Source organism: Pituophis catenifer, unplaced genomic scaffold (genome assembly GCF_029215685.1).
Source record: "Pituophis catenifer annectens isolate HBS135680 unplaced genomic scaffold, rPitCat1.0.hap2 SCAF_2, whole genome shotgun sequence".
Lineage (NCBI taxonomy): Eukaryota > Metazoa > Chordata > Lepidosauria > Squamata > Colubridae > Pituophis > Pituophis catenifer.
Window position 1 is genome coordinate 221,928,150 of NW_027256882.1, and position 13,775 is coordinate 221,941,924.

Genomic DNA, 13,775 nt, shown 5'->3' on the forward strand with positions numbered 1-13,775 from the left:
CATTCGGCAAAACCTGAATTTTCATATTTGTACCATCGGGTTGGATGAAAGTGGATAAGTAATGTCATGAAGCATATTTTGTCACTTGCTGAAATCTTTCAAGGAAGGCTCGGTCAAGAAAATAGACATCACAAAAACTATTAGAATTCTATTATTATAGAGCATAGTAATAGAATGTTAAAAACCTGACACTTACCCCCTTCTTCCACCAGTTTAGGCAGATCTATGTTCTATGTTTTGTGATTACATCAGTATTAAGTCCATGGAGGAAAAGAGGCTTGGACATTATTCTTTTTTAATTTATTCATAGTAAAACTGGAAGTCAGAAGGCTCCCTAAACTGGTTTTACAGATACTGTAGTCCTTGATTTATAACCACAATTGAGCCCAGAATTCTGGTTGCAAGTTCTTGCAGTCCTAAATCAAGCCACCATTCAATTTGAAAACCATGTTTACAATAGCAGTTTTAGTGAATCACCACAGTTGTTAAGCAAACCACATGACTGTAAATTCAAAGCCAGCTTATCCAATGGGTGGGGATTTTTTTTTTTGCCAGAATATGGCCAAAAAAAAAAAAAAGTCACAAAACATGATCACAGGACTACAGGACACCACAATCAATTGTTCATGTGAGCCACTTGTCAAGTGCCCAAAATGCTATCACATGACTGGGGGTGGGGGGTGGGGGTGGCAGCACTCATAACTTGGAGGATGAGTTGTAAGTAACGTTTTTTGAGCCTGTGTAACTTCAAACGTTCGCTCAATGATCAGTCGCAAGTTGAGAACTACCAGTAGTCCTGGCTTTGAAACCACAACAATCATGGTTATTCTGTAGGATGATATGGTGAGTGAGGAGAATATGATCATTTTGTTCCTCCAGTCTGTCAATGACTTTCAAGACTATTGCCCATGGTACAGTTACGTAACTTGGGTTTCATCTATAGTTAAGTAAAGGCTATTAAAAAAGGGGGACAAAAGAAAACTAAACAATGGTTAAATTAGGTGGAGGAATATGGAAACAAATGGGAAGATATAAACTGTGGAAAGGAAATCAGGTACTTGTTTATGTTAAATGTAAATAAAATATTTAGATTAAGAGAATATATTATAACGGTATATATATATATATATATGATATACTAGAAATATATGTATAAAAGATATATTAAGATAAGAAAGAGGAAATGTATAAATATGGATTACTGATGCGAAGATGTTGAAAAGAAGATGTAAATATCTGTTTTTGTTTGTTTGTTTTTTGTTTGTTTTATTTAAAAAACTTTTAATAAACATTACTTTTTTTAAAAAAAGTAAAGGCTATTAGTTATCTTGCTACGAAGCTCATTGAATGACTGTGGATTGAAAATTCTCAGCCAAATGTTTCTCACAGAGTTGTTGTGGGCCTGAATATAAACTCTGAATATAAGTCTGACACAAAAACAATGAATCAAATACTACTGCTAGGCATCAAAGACAGCAAATCTAAAAACTAGGAGACTGGGTGGATAATTTCTCAGAATTCTGCAGGGGAAGATCTTATCCAACAGTTCTCAAATACACCCTTACTTTTAAAAAAAGAATTGTAGGAGGAATTTCCTCATGAATTTTTCTCTTCAAACGTGGGAAATCCTGGAAGCTATATCTCACTAAAGGCATTATTTCAGGGGGGAGAAAAGTGGGGCATACATTGCACATCTTGACAATAAATGCAAAAATACTCCATCTGGGCCATGTGAATTTCTGACTGGGGAATTCTGGGAGTTAAAAGTCCACATATCTTAAAGATCCCAAGCTTGAGAAACATTGAACTAGAATAAGAAATAGTAGAGGTAAAGCAGAATTATTTATCTATTTGTCTATTTACATGGCACAAGTTATTATTTTGCCCAGTGTCATTAAATTTGTCTCAAAGCACAAACTGACATGCCCTATTTCTTGACATCTTCATAATGTTTCTGGAAGAGGTGATCTGAAAATGTAGACTGTAGTTCATCCTAAATGTGGATGATACCAAGTTCTATTTTTTTTTCCTTTCCACTCCTCTAGGAGAGTCAGCTGAGGTTGTAAAACAAGTCTTGAGCAGGTTAATAGCTTACCTGAAGGCTAATAAATTGAAACTGAACCCAGGCAAGATGGAGGTACTGCGTGTACAAGATTTGTTAATCTGCTGAACTGGTTTTCATTGTGTTTTAGAAGCGACTGTTGCATAGTTGCTCTCTGCTTCTAAAGACACAGGGGCTAGTCTCCATATCTCAGAATGTCTTTTAGTAGGTCAGGATGATCTATTGGCTACAAGCTTACCTGGAAGAGATAGTCTTGCGATAGATAGTGATTCATTGTCCGATAGCTTCCTATTTGAATGATTGTACAGTGTAAATCATTCCGCTGTCTTTGAAAACAGCTGGGAACAAGGAAGCTATTGTAGATCTGATATGATCTGATTATGGCATTGATCTGAAACTTTGTTTCTGGGATCAGTTCAGAATACTGCTGCTTTTCATCATTAAACTCCTAAATAGATTAAGGCCATATGACTCAAAGGAATACCACTTCCTATAACTGGATCTTGGACTACGTTGCTGAGACACTTAGGTAGAAAGTGGAATATGAACAAAACAGTGTGAGCCTTCCCAGGTATACCAGCCATAATCAGATGAGCTAATTCTATTTTATTAGAAGACTACATTGACATAATGTAACACAGAGTTTCTTCATCCATCCGTCTGAACATTCCTTCATTCTCTCCTCAAACAAGATGAAGTTTTAATGCTTCCAGATATTTGTGAATAGTTTAATTTTGATGTTATGTGTTTTACTCATTTTTCTTTAAAAAAAAATCTTGCTATTTAATATTGCTTCTGTTATGTATGGTTGTTATCATTTTTATTGATTTGTATTCTATGTATGTCTTTATTTAAACACTTTGCAGAAAACTTCGATTATTGGGCCACTGAAAAAATGTAATCAAGAAATAAGCCTTTTTTTAAAAAAAAAATAATGCTGGAGGTTTTATATATACTTAAGGGCTTTTAAGCATGCAGATTGTTTAAGTGACACATATGATAGTTAATGAAATTAAACTATATAATGAACAATTTGCTACCTTAAAGAATTTGCATGAGATTTCTTGTTCTGCACATCCCTACTAAGAATTATTATTTTCATAAAGTTAATTATGAAATATGAACATTTATTTATATAGAGAAACAATGGGAAACAGTTGTTTTAATTAAAAAATATATATTGACACACAATATTTAATGAAACAGTACAGCAGTGCAGAGGCCATGAATGTATTGCTTTGCCTTTCGAATCATTGCTTGAAGGGCAGGTTGGAGAATCTCATTGAGTTGAAGACGTTTTATGATTTCTGCTCTGGCTTTGAGTTCTCAGGAAGTAATCAATCACAGGCAATTGCAGAAGGTTGAGGTTTCTTTAGAGCAGGGCTGTGAGACCAACACACAGCATAAGTGGCCATCTCAACTTAATTGGAACTTGAAAAGGAGAGGCTGACCTGAATGTTACCTTCTGTAATCTGAAACACTTTAGAAAGGAATTGTAAAAGAGCCTCTTCATCTTATACCCCTGCAATCTGAATTTGAAATAGATGACTTCGATTGTGATGACATATATATCATGATTTCACCATAGCAGATATAAAAGAGGGGGACCCCAGTGTAGAACAAAAAAAGGAGAAAGGTATTTTCTGAGGCACTTTTGTTTCCAAGTAATGCAGAATATCAGTTATTTTCCTATTAATGTCTAAGAAAACTGGTTTATTCTATTTTTTTTTTAATGATGTAAGAATAACTAAAAGCAAACACTTAAAAGCATTCCACTCATTAAAGATTTATTTTAGCCACCAGAAAGTTAATTCACAGGATCATCTCTGAGTTTTTATTTATACATTTAATCAATTTGTAGAGCCACCCATTTCAACAAGTGACTCTGGGCAGTGAATAATATTATTTATTTATTTATTTATTTATTTATTTATTTATTTATTTATTTATTTATTTATTTATTTATTTATTGCGATTTATATGCCGCCTTTCTCCCTAGGGACTCAAGGCGGCTTACAAAATGACAACTTCAATACAAATCACAATACAATACCAAATTAAAATCAGTAACCCAATTAAAAACGATTTAAAATTATACCAGTGTACCCCCAAACGGATCAGTTTAATTGGCGGAAGAGCCACGTCTTCAGCTCGCGACGGAAGGAAAGAAGGTCGGGGGCTGTCCTGAGCTCAGTGGGCAATCCATTCCAGAGGGTCGGAGCTCCCACAGAGAACGCCCTCCCCCTGGGGGTCATCAGCCGACATTGTTTGGCCGACGGCACCCTGAGGAGGCCAACTCTGTGAGAGCGCACAGGACGATGGGAGAACGGCTGGAGATGGTCCTGCAAGTACCCCGGGCCTAAGCCATGAAGGGCTTTATAAGTGAGCACCAGCACCTTGAAACGTATCCGGAGTGCCACCGGTAGCCAGTGCAGCTCACGCAGGAGAGGTGTTACACGGGAGTATCTAGACGCCCCTGTAACTACCCGCGCGGCTGCATTTTGGACTAGCTGAAGCCTCCGGACACATCCCAAGGGCAGCCCCATGTAGAGGGTGTTACAGTAGTCCAACCTAGAGGTAACAAGGGCGTGAGTGACCGTGGCGAGGGCATCCCGGTCTAGGAACGGGCGCAACTGGCGCACAAGACGGACCTGTGCGAAGGCCCCCCTGGTTACGGCCGTCAGATGGTCATCTAAAGACAGCTGAGAATCCAGGAGGACACCCAAGTTGCGGACCCTGTCGGAGGGAGGAAGGGTTTCACCTCCGATCATTAAGGATGGAACCTCCAGATCCCGGGATGCCGGCATCCACAGCCACTCAGTCTTGGAAGGGTTGAGTCTAAGCCTGTTCCTCCCCATCCAAACCCGCACCGCTTCCAGGCAGTGGGACATCACGGAAAGGGCATCCCTAGGGTGGTCAGGGGTGGAGATGTAAAGCTGGGTATCATCAGCATATTGATGATACCTCACCCCAAAACCACGGATGATCTCACCCAGCGGTTTCATATAGATATTAAAGAGCAGAGGAGAGAGAACCGAGCCCTGAGGCACCCCACAAGTGAGAGGCCTCTGGGAGGATCCCTGACCCCCCGCCCAAACAGACTGCAGACGGCCCGAGAGATAGGAGGAGAACCACTGTAAAACAGTGCCTCCTAACCCTATCCCCCTGAGCCGCTGCAGCAGGATACCATGGTCGATGGTATCGAATGCCGCTGAGAGGTCAAGAAGGACCAGGATGGAGGAGCAACCCCCATCCCTGGCCCGCCAGAGATCATTTACTAGGGCGACCAATGCCGTTTCCGTGCTGTGGCCACACCTGAAACCAGATTGATAAGGATCCAGGTAGTCAGTTTCCTCCAGGAATTGAGGGAATTGCTGTGCCACCACGGACTCAACAACCTTCGCTAAAAAGCGAAGGTTGGAGATTGGACGGTAGTTGTTAAGTACGTCAGGATCCAGGTTAGGCTTCTTAAGGAGGGTCGAATCACCGCCTCTTTAAGCGCAGTGGGAAAGACCCCTTCCTTTAGTGAAGCATTGACAATAGCCTGGATCCAGTCTCCAGTCACCTCCCTGGCTGCCGAAACAAGCCAGGAGGGACAAGGGTCCAGTAAACATGTGGAAGACCCCAGCCTACCCATAATCCTGTCCACGTCATCCAATGAAACAGGCTCAAACTCAACCCAGATGTCTCCACTGAGACTAGGCCCTGTCACCTCAACGGACTCTGTCCAGTCGGAGTCCAACCCGGTCCGAATCTGAGTGATTTTATCTTGCAGAAACTGTGCAAAGTCCTCACCACGGCCCTGTAAGGGGTCCTCCCTCACTCCCTGATTAAGGAGGGAGTGGGTCACTCTAAACAGGGCTGCTGGGCGATTTTCTGCAGATGCAATGAGAGTGGCGAAATAGTTACGTTTCGCTACTTCCATCGCCACAAGATAAGACCTAATATGGGTTCTTAGTTGTGTTCGGTCGGACTCAGATCGGGAGGATCTCCAACCACCCTCCAGGCGTCTTTTCCGATGCTTCATTTCCCTGAGCTCCGCGGTAAACCAAGGAGCCGGCCAGGATCTGCGTCGGATCAGAGGCCGCAAAGGCACGATTCGATCCAGGGCCCCCACCGCAGCCTGTTCCCAGGCCGCGACAAGGGTCTCAGATGAATCGTGGGCTAAGGAGGCGGGAAATGACCCAAGCTCCATCAGGAAACTTTCGGGTTCCATCAGGCGCCTGGGGCGGAACCATCTTACTGGTTCCATACCCCTGCAACAGGGGATGGCGGAGGAAAAGTCGAGTCTAAGGAGGGAATGATCGGTCCATGACAGAGGGTCAATAGATAGAGTCCCCTCCCCACGATCATTTATCCACTGTCCAGAGAGAAAAATAAGGTCGAGTGTGTGTCCTCCAATATGAGTTGGGCCCTGTACAATCTGAGTCAGGTCCATGGCCGTCATGGAGGTCATGAACTCCTGCACCAACTCAGATGACTCACCAGCCGATGGCAGATTGAAATCTCCCACAACCAAAAGGTTGGGGAGTTCTACCGTCAATTCGGCTAAGACATCTAGTAGTGTGGGCAGGGCTGAGGTCACGCAGCTGGGGGAGAGGTACGTGATCAACAGCCCAGATTGAACTCCAGGGTCCCATTTCAAAAGGAGGAATTCACACCCGCCAACCTGAGGAACAGTGACCTCCCTAGGCCTAAAACTTTCCTTAATAACTACCGCCACTCCTCCGCCCCTCCCCTGGAGTTGTGGCTGGTGTAGTATCTGGAAACCTGGGGGACACAAATCCACGAGAGGGACACCGCCCTCCGGCCCCAGCCAGGTCTCAGTGATACAAGTAAAAATAACAAACAATTGCACCATAAATGTAAGAAGGCAGAGAAATGGAGGTAAACTTCACAATAATCAGCATTAATAGAGCCAGGAGACGGCTCCTTTTGCACACAATTTGTGGCACCAGGCCCTGTAACCCTTCACCATAGCATAACATTGCCACATTTTTATGCCAGGAGTGGGATTTGGGGGTTCTCCGAACTGCACAGAATCTTAGCTAGAGGTTCTCCCAAACCCCTGCGAACCCTCACCAAGCCCACCCCTGAGCATAAGGTGCAGTACAGCAATCAAAAGGTAGGCTACAAAATCAGAATGCTGAGAGTAGTGATATTTATAGTAATGATGGGTTTTGATATCGTGAGACATGCTGGATGTGTAAATTGAGATGTTCTTACCCTGGAGACCTGTGAAGTACTGAGAGAAAAGTTGTTTCTTGCACTGCAGGGTGTAGCAATCTTTTCTAGGTGTGGAATTTTATGAGGCGACTGGCTTTAGGGATCTGGCACCAAGAAGCAGTACTGCAATTTAGGAGATTTCCATATCTTTGAGGGGATTTTGTTTCCTGATTTATTTGCCAGTATCAGCTGGGGAGGCACACTTTGTCATTTTCATCCAGCATAGGGTGAAAAGGTTCCAAGTGGTTTTGTCTGCAGAATGGGTGGAGAGAGAGTTTTTTTTTTTCCAACAATGCAATTAAGAATCTACCCATCTAGGAACCATTTAGATCAGCATGGCTGGCTGGGGAATTCTGGGAATTGAAGTCCACAAGTCTTACAATTTCCACCCCTGGTTTAAATAGTGTGGGCATGCTCTCTCCCTCCAGTTGTGGGCATCAGGGGTATTCACAGGGTGGGCCAAAAGAGTCAAGATAGTGGCCATAATGGTACAGTTAATTGTTGTTAGTTGCAAATTCGTGTCCAACCCATCGTGACCCCATGGACAACTTTCCTCCAGGCCTTCCTGTCCTCTACCATCCCCCGGAGACCATTTAAGCTCACGTCGACTGCTTCAGTGAATCCATCCAGCCACCTCATTCTCTGTCTTCCCCTTCTTCTTTTGCCCTCAATCTTTCCCAGCATTAGGCTCTTTTCCAGTGAGTCCTTCCTTCTCATTAGGTGGCCAAAGTATTTGAGTTTCATCTTCAGGATCTGGCCTTCTAAAGAGCAATCAGGGTTGATCTCCTCTAGTACTGACTGGTTTGATTTCCCTGCAGTCCAAAGGACTCGCAGGAGCCTTCTCCAGCACCATAGTTCAAAGGCCTCAATTCTTTGACACTCTGCCTTCCTTATGGACCAACTTTTACAACCATACATTGCAACTGAGAAAACCATTCTGTTGTGGCCCGCCAGCGGCCTGTGCAGCTGCACCCGAGTCAGACAGTGAGGAGGCTGGAGAAGATTTGGTGCCAGAGGCGGGGATTCAGCCAGGGCCTTCAGAACCTCTAGAAGCTCCCATAAGGGAAGAAGAAGAGGAGGAAGAGCCTCTTCTCAATGCACGGGCACACAGAGCTGTCAAAAGGCAGGAATGGCTCCTCAGGAGGAGGTCTCCTCGAGAGTAAGGCTTGGGGCTAATTGGCCACTCCCCTAGCCTATTTAAGGAATGATGACTACTGAGGCAATTTGCAGAAAAAAGCTTCGTTCATATTCCTTCGCGTATTGACTCCAGAAACGTCTGATCGGCTCTTGCTTCTCTCTTGTCATTTTTTCCTGCAAATTGCTTCTGGGCATTCTGCCAACCACAGTAAGATTATGGTTATCTGAAAGACTGTGCCTCAGAATTGAGTTATTATTCCTTGGACTCTTGTAGGCTGTTAATGAAGTTAAATTAACAGCCCTTGTTCAGAAAAGACTGATTTAAACTGTACTTGTGTTTGAACAACTACTAAGAAAGCTCATTAGTAGTCCTTAATTAGTAAATTAAGGTTTGTACGGACTTTGTGTGTGCTGGGTTCTTTGTGGTCCATAGCGGGGGCAGAACACATAGCCTTGACTATGCACACTTTGTCAAAGCTCTACTTGTTTTTTATGTATCATTATTGTCATGTGGACATTTTTAATCACACTCTGAGAACATATCGCACCTAGGCTCTTTGGTCTTTTGGTTCTGTCTGCAGGAAAGACCAGATATTAGGCTATTGCTCTCCCCCCAATTCTACCTCACACTTACTAGGTCTAGCACAAGCTCCTTATAAACACTCGCTTCTAAGAAAGCCCTAGTTTTATTTTTGAAACCTGGGTTCAGTGCTCTCTCAAAAGAGGACTAGTCCTGAGCTACAGTTTAAACTGGGAAAGATGGCCTATTGGTCACTCTGTCACCATTGGGAACATTCTAGGTCTAGGACTTCTGATATTCCTAGCTGCAATTCCTGTGACTACTCCATTTTGCCTATTCCATTCTGTTTTTGGTGGCCTGAGGCGCCATGCTAATCACTGCTGTGATTGTGTCTGGATCGATCACAACTGTTTCTTCCCCACAGTCAACCACTGGCCACAACTGGTCAGAACTGGATTCTTTGGTCATTTGCTACCAGCATTCTCATTTCCTTGCAGCATAACTCAAGGACAGAGTCTGTCATCATTAGTCATTCTCCCTTATTTCAAGTCATAATCCTTCCCCATCTAATCCCTTTCAATTAGGGAGATTTGTTATCATTTTCTCTCTCTCTTGAGCTCTATGAACAACCAGAAATATAACCTGACAAGTTATAATGCTGAGGCATGGATGTGGGGAGCATTTGGAAATTTCCCTGTCACATCACTACAGACTCTTTGTAGGACCGTCTACCTAGTAGTCAGACAACTTGACAGGGGACTAAATATACATTCTAGCCATCAAACAAAATTCACCCTATCTTACCCTATGTAAGGGAGAATGATTGATGGTTGTTTCCCTGTCAATAGATCATGCTTGGTGAAGTGGGGAAACTAAGCCAATTCTCTTCTTTAATTTCATTGGCCTTGTTATAATAGCCAAATAGTGATCAAGATTGCGGGTAGCACAATTTAGCCAGCCAACTGATTGCTTTAAAAATGGAGTTGATTATTTTAATTCGGCCATTTGTAAGAACCCCTTCCTTCCTTCCTTCCTTCCTTCCTTCCTTCCTTCCTTCCTTCCTTCCTTCCTTCCTTCCTTCCTTCCTTCCTTCCTCCCTCCCTCCCTCCCTCCCTCCCTCCCTCTCTTTCTTTCTTTCTTTCTTTCTTTCTTTCTTTCTTTCTTTCTTTCTTTCTTTCTTTCTTCACCTTCTCTCTCTTTGCAAAGTATAGATGACCAACAAGAGTTTACCTCATCTCTTTGATGGCCTGTAATGGTCTTCTGTACTGTCTTCAGCCCAGAGGTAGTAGCCCTACCTCTCCCCTTTCTTTCTAAACACATACACACATCTGAGCTTTGGGAACTTTCCAATCTAGTATCCTCCAGAAGTGTAGATTCGCAATTCCCCAAATTATTATCAATGGTCAGTCTGACTGGAATATTCTGACATCTTAATTTCCGTTATGTGCACCGTAGCAGCTGCTATTGCAAACCGTGTGTCATGTATTTGCATCAGAACATCCAACATAAGAATCCAAGACATGCATAAGTGACATGACATCAACATATACCATCACAAACATGATATCATTGTCTCCCATTGCTCCCCTCTGCCAATATCTTTGGTGCCCAGGAACCTGGTTTAGAAAGATTGTTCCAAAGAAATGAACTTGCATGTCTCATCCCTTTAGCATTGCTGCCTGATCCATAAGAAAAGGACTGAAAGTCTCTTTCCCTGTTTAGGTATCAGGAGATTTACTATGACTTTGTTTCCATGTTTTATCTTGGCAGAATTCTGAGATGTGTTAATTACCAGGCCTTGACCAGGGTTCAGAACAGATACATTCACTATGACTAGAAAAACAAAAAATATGACCTATATCAGGAGTGTCAAACTCTATTTCATTGAGGGCCGCATCAAGGTTGTGTTTGACCTCGGGGGCACGGGGTGGGCATGGCCAGGGTAGGCGTGGCCAGCTCAACGTCACTTATGTCGGGGGAGCCTGTGGTAGTCAGAACACTCTGCCAGTGAAAATAGGCTCCCAAGCTCCATTTTCAGCTGCGAGGGCCTCCTGCAACCCTCTACCAGCAAAAATGGAGCTTGGGAGGGCTACACACTTCATCTTTGTTGGCAGAAGCACCTTGGGCCAGTCCATCATTATTTCCAGGGTGGCCCCACAGGCCAGATCTAAGTACCCCGTGGGCCGAATCCAGCCCCCGGGCCTTGAGTTTGACATCCCTGACCTATATAGTAGCTAGATCATGTTAAAGCAAAGTATCATTTTAAATACTGCTTTATATCTATGAGGACTAAATTGATTTTTTAAAATAAAAAAATAAAAAACAATACATCTCCCTACCCCTCCTCTAACTCATAGAGATGAATAGACAATTTATGACTTATTGCATCAAGACCCTCATTCGCTAATTCCACATTCCTGATGTTCAATTTCATACCCCATAATGGTGTGTGGGAAGACCTTGGGAGACTGGATGAAGAGATGATGCCTGGACATATGAGAGACATCTTAGCCCTCAGTTGAATAGTGGGTGGGCCAAGAGGCTCTGAAGAGACCTTCCCTAGTTTCCTGAGCTATAAAGGAGATGGCAGGAAAATAGTACTTTCAGATTTGAGATATTCTGAAAATCTAAATTAGTGTTATAATCAAGTAGAATTAGCTAATCTGACATGTTTCCTGTCTGGTCTACCTGATCAGGCTAACATTAGGCCAGAGAAGAGAGAACAAATTCATACAAATGATCAGAAAACAGTAACAGATTCTGCTTGGAATTGAGATTTCAGAATTCCTTAACAGATTACAACTTTATGCACATACTCTTTGTCCTCATTCTCATTAAAACTGACTGGGGCCTGCTTCTGAATAAATATTCATAGCATAATATTATAAGTTACTTATAACACAAGTTGGAATAGTTTTCTTTAAGATGAAACTCATTCCATTATTCAATTCTCTCACATATAATTTCCTTTCAAAATCTAACTGCCCAACCCGAAAAATATCTGTGCATTTCTGCAAACTTTGGCATTCCTCCAATCTTATATCTTATATATTTCAGTCTTTTGCTGGTGAAGGAAGGATGCTACTTTGGCCTCATAAGACCTGGCACTTGAACAATAATTTTTTTTAAAGAATGAAAAATAGAACGCAAACATGCCTCCCTCTCTCTATACAAACATATTCTGCCAGCAGCAACTGCCAATATTTGGAAGGGATCTAAGGCAGAGAGCCATGATTCAGTTCAGAATGCTTCATCCTTCCCAACAAGACAGATCCCATTCTGTCTAAGCGAGAATTTCTCAATCTTGGGACTTTTCAGATGTGTAGACTTCAACTCCCACAATTCCCCAGTCAGCTGGTCTGTCTGAGCAACAGCCATCACCTATGCCTTGATTATATTATATCTCAGGTATGATTCATGTAATTGCAGAGTCTGATAATGTAAGGTGTGGGGAAAATCAATTCTTAGATGAATGGAATCAATTAAATCAAGTTGATATATAGACATATCAGCTCAAAGTTTGTTGTTTAATTAGAACAACTGTTAGATTTGCAATGGGACATGTTTTTCTTTTTGGCACCTGGCATTCCCAAACTGCCCCTTCCTCTTGATTTATGGGAGATGTTTTCTTCCCTTCTTTTATTGTTTTATTGCCTTAGTCTCTCTTTCCCAATTAATTATAGTAACATGAGGTCCTTTACTATGAATATATGTGCTTACATCATTTGTTATTTCTGCATTAGTCTCTCCTGCTTATCTGAGATGTATAAATAGGAGAGCATCCCTTTGTTGGGTGGGGCCATCTCTCATATTCTTTGGCGAGAGTCCCACCAACACAGTGCTGTCTAATAAATAGTGCTATAAGCGTTGATTATTTGCTTTGGGTCCTGCATTTGATTCCACCAAGATAGGAGTGGGCAACAATGGCCTTAAGACTGCAGGAAGCTGCCAATCTAATTTCAGCAGGAGTATATTCCCTCTTATGCCAGCCTAAATAAAGTAAGTCTGGTTTGGTACAGACCACTTTCCGCATAAGGTATGGTGTCTACAAGAGAAGGTGTAAAAAAATATCAATCTGGCAGTCACACAATTGAAACCTCAACTCTTTTTGTGTGTGGTTACTTTTGCAATCTTGACTTTTTCCTCATTTTCCCTGCCCAGTGTCCCTGAATTTCAGGGATTCAGAATAGGTTCAGAATAGGATTTTATAAAATGTGATTGCATTTGTATTTATCATTTATTTATATTATATGTTTATTCCACCTTTATTGCATTATGAGTAACTCTGGCCAGTGAACATACTTACCGTATATTTTGGCGTTTCACATTTTTTTCCCTCCTAAAAGAGGCTGAAAATTTGGGTGCATCTTATACTCCGAATGTAACCCTGCGCGGTGCCCAAAATGGCTACCCGGAATAGCTGCTGCCTTCTCTTACCCTTCCGCGCTTCACCAGCTTTATTCACTGGAGCTCCTTTTTGAAGCTGTTTTTCAGCCCCAATACGAGCGAAGCAATCTTCCATGCTTCTCCTGCTTTTCTAATTGCTGCTCCCTCCGACAATCAGCTGTGCTTTAGAAGCTATTTTTTAGCCCCAACGAGCCCCAACCTCAAAACCAGCGAGCAAACTAATGTGCTGAAGCTGACCAGGCTAAGGATTAGCCAGATGAATACCCGGTAGGCAGAGGTTTTTTCCCCCTATTTTCCTCCCCCAAAACTAAGGTGTGTCTTATACTCTGAAAAATACGGTAATATTCCTTTCTCTTCCTACAACAACCCTATGAAGTGGGTTGGGCTGAGATTGGATACCTAATTTATTTTTTCTTTGGTGTA